This window comes from Equus caballus, chromosome 5, assembly GCF_041296265.1.
Source record: "Equus caballus isolate H_3958 breed thoroughbred chromosome 5, TB-T2T, whole genome shotgun sequence".
Taxonomy (NCBI): Eukaryota; Metazoa; Chordata; class Mammalia; order Perissodactyla; family Equidae; genus Equus; species Equus caballus.
In genome coordinates this window covers 58,605,899-58,612,615 of record NC_091688.1, presented here as the reverse complement: position 1 = coordinate 58,612,615, position 6,717 = coordinate 58,605,899, and the positions used below count along the sequence as shown (strand labels likewise).

Sequence of the window (6,717 nt, the reverse complement as noted above, 5' to 3'; positions counted from 1 at the left end):
GCTGGGGAGAGATAAAGACTGGCTATATTGAACATATGATGTCCTCTAAAGAAGTGCAATATATGGGAGAGAGACAATGGGGTCTAGAGGAAGGGGGGAAGAGGCAGGGAGGGCAGAGTGAGGGCTTTGGGGGCTCAAGCTCCCTAAGTAAGGCTAGTTCAGGGTGGGTGTGTTTCCCCACCCCAACTGCCCACAGCACACAGTACTTCATTATACACTGTCTCTTCTCCAGAACTGTCATGTAAGCAGCTTTGGGTCCCAGCCAGATTCCACTCTCCACATGGGTCCCTAACCCCATCCACACAAGATAACCAAGTAAGAGAGTGCAAATATTCATACAAACAGTCGACAACTGTTCAGTGCCTACGGACACCAGCCACTTTCCATAATCCTCCTACAATCCTGCAAGGTTGGCATTAACATCCTCTCCACTTTTCAGACAGGGAAAGAGACTTAGAGAGGAAGCAGACCTGGGTGAATCAGGATTGGAACCTGGGCTCCCTCCCTTCAGATATGTGCTCTTCCAGCAGTTTCTAGGAGGCCCAGGTTGGGGGCCAGTGACTGCTCTGGGGGGAGAAAAGGGGGGAGAGGGTTGGCTATAGGGGCCTGTAAGGGGCTGGAGTGTGTGTGGTTATTAATGTGGTCATTTCCTTGGCCACATGTGAGTTTAAGTGGGAGTGTGTATATGGGTTGAAGTGTGGTTGTATATGGATATTTGTGGGTCAGTTCTTAGAAGGGGTGTATATGAGTGTCTGTGGGCTGGCGAGGGGGTTAGTCTCTGGGCCGTGTGAATGTTTGTTGGGGCTCCGGGGAGGGCAAACGGGCTTGGATTTCGTGCATGATTGTGAGTATGTGTGTGTATGTGTGTAAGCCTGAGGTGGCAAGTACGTTGGGCTGTGGGGTGGGGGTCAATCCCTGGCCATGTGTTTATGATGTGTGTGTGAGTGAGAGAGAGTGCGTGTGTGTGTGTGTGTGTGTGAGGCCAGTCCCTGGAGTCTGTGTGTGTATGAGTGTGCACGCGCGCGTGCCCGCTGCGCGGAGCGCCCACGGGTGGGAGACGCCGCCGGCCCCGCCCTCCGCGGCAGGTGGGCCGGGCCCTCGCGGGGCGGCCGCGCTCGCTGCTCTTGGCTCGCGGCCGCGCCGGGCTCGCAGGGCTGGGCTCGGGCTGCGGGGCGGCGCCGGGACAGGAAGCGGAAAGCAGCAGTGCAGCGGCGGCGGCGGCGGGGCTCTGCCTGTACCGGAGCCCAGCGCAGGCCGCAGAGCCGGGGCCGCCGAGAGCCGACACCGCGGGCCGCCGAGCCCGCACGGCCGGCGCGGAGGTGAGTCCCGCGGGGGCCGGGTGCGGCGGGCGGCGGGCAGCCCTTCCCGGGGAGACGCCCCTACCCGGGACCCTGCGAGCCCCTGAGCCCTCCTCCCGCACCCCCGCCCCGGACTCAGACCCGGGGGCACCGCCTCCTCCCGCCGCTCGCCCGGAGCCCCCCTGCTCCGGACCGCGCCCGGTGTCCTGCTCTCGAGATCCCACTCCTCTCCCATCCCGCGAGGTGCGCCCCTGCTGCCCTGCGCCGCTCTCCCTGCCGCACCCCATTCCTCGGGTCCCGGCATTCCCCTACGCCTCGGACGCCCCCTTCTTCCCCGGCTGCACTTTGGGGTGCGCCCCTCGGGGTGCGTGTTCCGGCTGGCCGGCAGGGAGTGGCCGAGCATTCCCGGAGCCCCGGGCGGCTGGAGCGGCCGTGCGGGCGGGGGCCGGGCAGCCCTGCGCTCCCCGGGAGCCGGGCGCGCACCGTGTGCCCAGCCGCCGCGGGCTCGACCCCTAACCGCCAGCGCCCGGGGCCCCGGCCCTGGGCCAGAAACCGGCACAGAGATGGCCTGTGTTCACACCCCGCTTATAAAATTGAGCCGGGCCTGGGGGGCGAGTCCGATTGCGCCTCGGAGAGCGCAACAGGCAGGTAGGAGTTTACTTTCAAAAACGCCGGGGTGGAGCAGAAGCGGCCGGCAAGTCTCTGCCCGAGGTATCCCGCTTGGAGGAGGTCTCACCGCGCCGGGGCAGCCTTCGCCATGGGCAGGACCTCATTTCCTCCTGCAGTCTTTGAACTGCCCCAAGCAACGCGCCCAGAGAAGTGTGAAGCTTTATAAAAATTTAAACGCGTCGCTGGTGGAGGCAGGAGTGGGGCGGAGCCGCGGCCTGGCGGCCTGGAGATGAGCTAGCGAGATTCGGAGGCGAGAAGTGTGTGGCCCAGTTTGCACATTTTCAAACCAGGTATCTGCCCAGGCCGCGAAGGTGGTGTGAGCTCGTTCAGCTGCTCGTTAAGAGATGTGAGAGCACCTTATGATGATGATTGTGTGACTGGCACGTGCATTTTGTTAAACCCTTTTGACGGGGCTGTGGTTGGAAAATGCACGTATTTTTAGACACTTATTCCAAAAGCTAGCAAGCTGTAAAGAATCTGGCATTTTCACTGATATGTTTATAAATTTTATAGGGTTGCTGGAAAATATTCTAACTTGTGTCACCAATCAACAACGCTAATTAGCATTCTCCTTCCAGTGGGTGGGTTGTTTGATTACAAAGCTCTTGGGCTCTTTAGGCGAGGTGGCAGAAACTGTCTGAATTCAGGGAGACGTAATTAGTCATTTGATGTAACCACTAATTAGAGTTTTTAGAGTTGAATTAAATCAATGTGATATAGTTGGAACTTTGATTTGTGGGAGGAAACTGTTTTATTCTACAGTTCAAAGAAATAACACTCTTCACCTATCTGTGAGTGTTTAGCATTCCCAAACGTTGGTGTCCCTCAGTATAATTAGGGAAAACATCTTGTGTGAAATTCCCAGAGTGTTGGTGGTATTGACTTGGTTGCAACTTAATTTGTAAGTAAAATGGGAGAAGTAAAATTCGTTGTCTTATGTATTTGAGCAACGGGACAAAACCACACAGGAAAGTTTCTTTACCAAGCAACAGTGGCATTTGGGGTGCATGAGTCCTTCTCACATTTTATTTTAAGAGCCAGTTTCCACCCTTCGGCTTCAGCTCCTTAGGAGCTAGAACTATTTCAGATTTGTTTCTTTTCTCCCGGACTCCCAACAGTGCTTGGGACACTGAACCTGTGAGTAGGAGTTGAACTTGCAGAATTCTTTGTGGATTATGTGTGGTTTGGAACAATTTATGATTGTTGCCTACCCTCCTCTCTGTAAATAAACAATTCTCATAATTGCTACATTGCTATAAATTTTCCTAGCTAAGAGCACAGGTTCTGGAATTAGACTTTCCGAGTTCAAGCCCTGGCTCCACCATTTACCAGGTGTGTGACCTTGGCTTCCTTAACTTTAATGTGAAATTAATATTTTATCTCCCTGTTAAGGCTTGTTTTGAGGTTAAGATATTACATGCAAATGACTTAAAACAGTGCCTGACGCATAGTAAGCGCTCAAAAACTGTAAGCTCTTAGATTATTAGGGTCATCCTCTCTCTGTAAAGTCAATTAGCTGTGGTTGGGGGACCAGCTGTGTGTGGCATGTGTTTTGGGCGTTGTACTATGCCATTTTCCAGAAGGTGGACAAGACAGGATTAAGTGGGCTGGAGGCTGGACTGTGTTTCTCCTTGTGGCTTTGGTCTCACCTGAAGCCTGATGACAAGGTGCATGTGTCCTCTGCTGCTGTCTCCATCAGTGTCCTTCTGAATCCCACTTATTGGACAGCAGTCATTGGACCCAGCACCATGGGATTTACAGAGGAGGTCGTGCTTGTGAAATCTATTTTTCTAAAGTTAAGATCCAGCCTGGAACAAGGGGGTCACTTGAAAACAAATATACATCCTAGTACCCCAGCAACATTAACCATTCTCACCTCTTCAGAATCTGTACCCAGCTGCTGGAGGTGTTTCAGAGGGACTTAATGACTGGAGCCAAGAGCACTTGTTCTGGGAAGGTGAGTTGAAATCATTGGCAGGACGGGTCAAATGAGGTTGACCTTTTCTTTCCTTGTGAATAGTGGCCCAGAATCATTCATTTATAAGAGCTCTGTTGTAGTGAAACAATCATTGGGTTTGTCACAGATGCCACAAGCCCTCTGAGCTTCACATCAGTGACCTGGATGATGTTTTATGGTTTATAGACCACAAGATCTGCAAAATGCTCTGCAGACTTTGCCATACTTCCTCCCACCCTTCCTTATAACCCCGGGGTCCTCCAAATAAACCCAATAAAACACACACTGTTTTCTCTGATCTCTCTGATACTCACTTCCGACCTGGGAACAGTAAAAGGAGGCCTGCAAGGAATAGAATGGAAATCACTCACTCATTTAGCTGCAGTTAATGGCGTTCGTTAGAGGGAGACTGGGATAGACCGAAACAATGTGTATAAGTTCAAGGAAAATGACACGTGTCATGTGCCATGGACAAGTATTCTTCCTAACTGAAGAAATTTTACTTTACTGAATAATAATAATATTAGCCCAATGGTTGTGCTTACCGTTTGCTAGGCATTGTTCTAAATGATTACAAATTATCTTATTTGATACCTACCGTGAGCCTAGGAGGTAAGTAAAATATAATTCTGTTGTTATAGTTAGGGAAGCAGGCACAGAAAAGTGAAGCAGCTTGATCTGAGGTCACACAGCTGATAAGTACTGCAGCCAGGATTTGAAGAGTGCTGGTCTAACTGCAGAACTGTGCTCATTGCTTCTCCTCTGTAGAGGAAAAAGTTGACTCTAAACAATATTATTTAAATTGTCGGGGCTGGCCCTGTGGCCGAGTGGTTAAGTTTGCGCGCTCTGCTTCGGCAGCCCAGGGTTTCGCCAGTTCAAATCCTGGGCTCGGACATGGCACCGCTCGTCAAGCCGTGGGGAGGCAGCATCCCACATGCCACAACTAGAAGGACCCACAACTAAAAATGCACAACTATGTACCGGAGGGCTTTGGGGAGAAAAAGGAAAAAAAAAATCTTTAAATTGTTATTTTCCCCTTGAGTGCCATACAATTAAAAATGGGTGCCTTGAGATAAAGGTTAGCTTCGAAATAATAATAATAAATGGAGTAAACCCTTTAGAATCATATGTATGATAAAAATCAAATATTCAGAGTAATTGTATGCAGTATGTATAAACACAGTTGCGCCAGAAATTTCTTTCCCTTGGAAATACATCCACAGCAGAAGGAGAGGACTGGCTGTTTAAATTCAGTATCTCAGTGCCCCTTGCTAGGGAACCTTCCACCCTCCAGACTAGAGTTCACTTAATTACTTAACAGCTCCAGGCAGAGCTGTTGATGTTTTTATCATTTCCTTTTCGTGAAGGTTAGCTTCTGTTTACCATGGTCATTACCGTAACGTATTATTTCCCTCATGATTTTCTCAACACCGTGTTTTTCTTTTAAGTAGTAGTCAGGCATATTTTATGTGAGTGAACATGACTTGAGGGGAAGATTCCCTCTGAGGCCATTGATCTTTGCTTTACTTTTACTAAAGGACCGTAAGGGAGGTGCTCTCTGACGTCTTTGCCTGGGAATTCCAGAATTTAAGACGCCGCTCAAGTGCCCTGTGCACCTGTCTCAACACTCCCACTGGCCGTCAGGAGAGGTGATTTGATGAGCTCCAGCCCTGTCCTGGTGTTTGCCTCCAGCTCCCACCCGGGCAGTGCCTGTAGCTCTAAGACATAAAGGACGGGAGGGCAGCTGGTCAGGGGGTCCTCGGATAGCAGCTGGAAGAGACTGCTGCCGACTTTCACTCACTGTGTCTGCAATATCGGCTTTGCGGCTCTGTGTGACTCGGGCGAGCAGCCAGGCAGCTCCACTCTTGCTGGTGCTGAGATCCCTGCTCAGTCTAATCGCTGCCTATTTTTCCTCTCCAATAAAACTGAGGATTTAAATAGACAATCTCTAAGGTTTCTTCTACAGTGGACCTCTGCCCTCCATGTCCCGAGGCTGCCACAAAAACCCTTGTTCTAGGAGCTGGAGGGACAGTATGAAGGTAGTCCCTGCCCTCACGGGGCTTACTGTCTGCACAGGAGCCGGTCAGTAATCACACAATAAGTGTGATATAAAGGGAGACTACATGGTGCCACAAAAGGGCCCAATGGAGACGCCAGGATGAGGAAGGGCCTCTTGAAAGAAGCAGTAGTTACATTGCGAGGGCGGAGTAGGAATTGAGTGTAAAGAGTGAGTACCAGCAGATGTATGGGCTCTGCCTGGAGCTCCACAACCCCGAGGCTGCGAAGAGCTGGTGCCTTAGAGGACCTGGAGCTGGAGAAGGAGAGCAGAGCTGCAGAGGTGGCAGGGCCTTGCAGACCAAGTGAAAGATTCTGTGTGTTATTCAGAGTGCATTGGGACACCGTGGAAGAGTGTTAGGTAGGGAAGTGACATCCACATTGTGACTTGAAACATCGCTCTGGCTGCTGCCCAGCCGGGGCCACGCACAGTGTGGGTCATGTCAGGGTTCAGTAAGATAGAGGGACAGTTCTAGATTCCAGGATCCACATTCACACCGTTATGTGACTGTCCCGTTCAGGCCAGGCAGCAACCTATCAGTTTATTGCCCAGGGAACCTGATGCTTTTCATTACTTTATTATCTTCCTGATAAGACATCCCTCTGACCTCATCTGAGTTCTGCTAATTTCTTGTGCATGCAAGGGAACTATGTCATAAATATATCATTGCAGCGATAAGCTTGAGGATAAGTTTTTCTGTTAACTCTGTCGAAGGTTAGCTTTTAAGATGCGTTCAC

The 6,717-nt window shown here is 51.0% G+C and overlaps 1 protein-coding gene across 7 annotated transcripts in view; it reads left to right on the top strand.

The window, feature by feature from the left end:
* The first annotated feature begins 1,100 nt into the window (after positions 1-1,100).
* The window catches only part of VANGL1 (VANGL planar cell polarity protein 1), a 52,928-nt gene continuing 47,311 nt past the window's right edge, over positions 1,101-6,717 (top strand). For 3 of the 7 annotated variants that reach the window (XR_011438747.1, XM_023641372.2, XM_023641370.2), the window contains exon 1: positions 1,118-1,319. The gene's annotated coding sequence lies outside the window, so the exon portion shown is untranslated. Of the gene's footprint in view, positions 1,320-1,981; positions 2,258-3,851; positions 3,925-6,717 lie in introns of those variants that run through there. The other 4 variants (XM_070267174.1, XM_023641371.2, XR_011438746.1 and 1 more) reach the window with 4 other exon arrangements.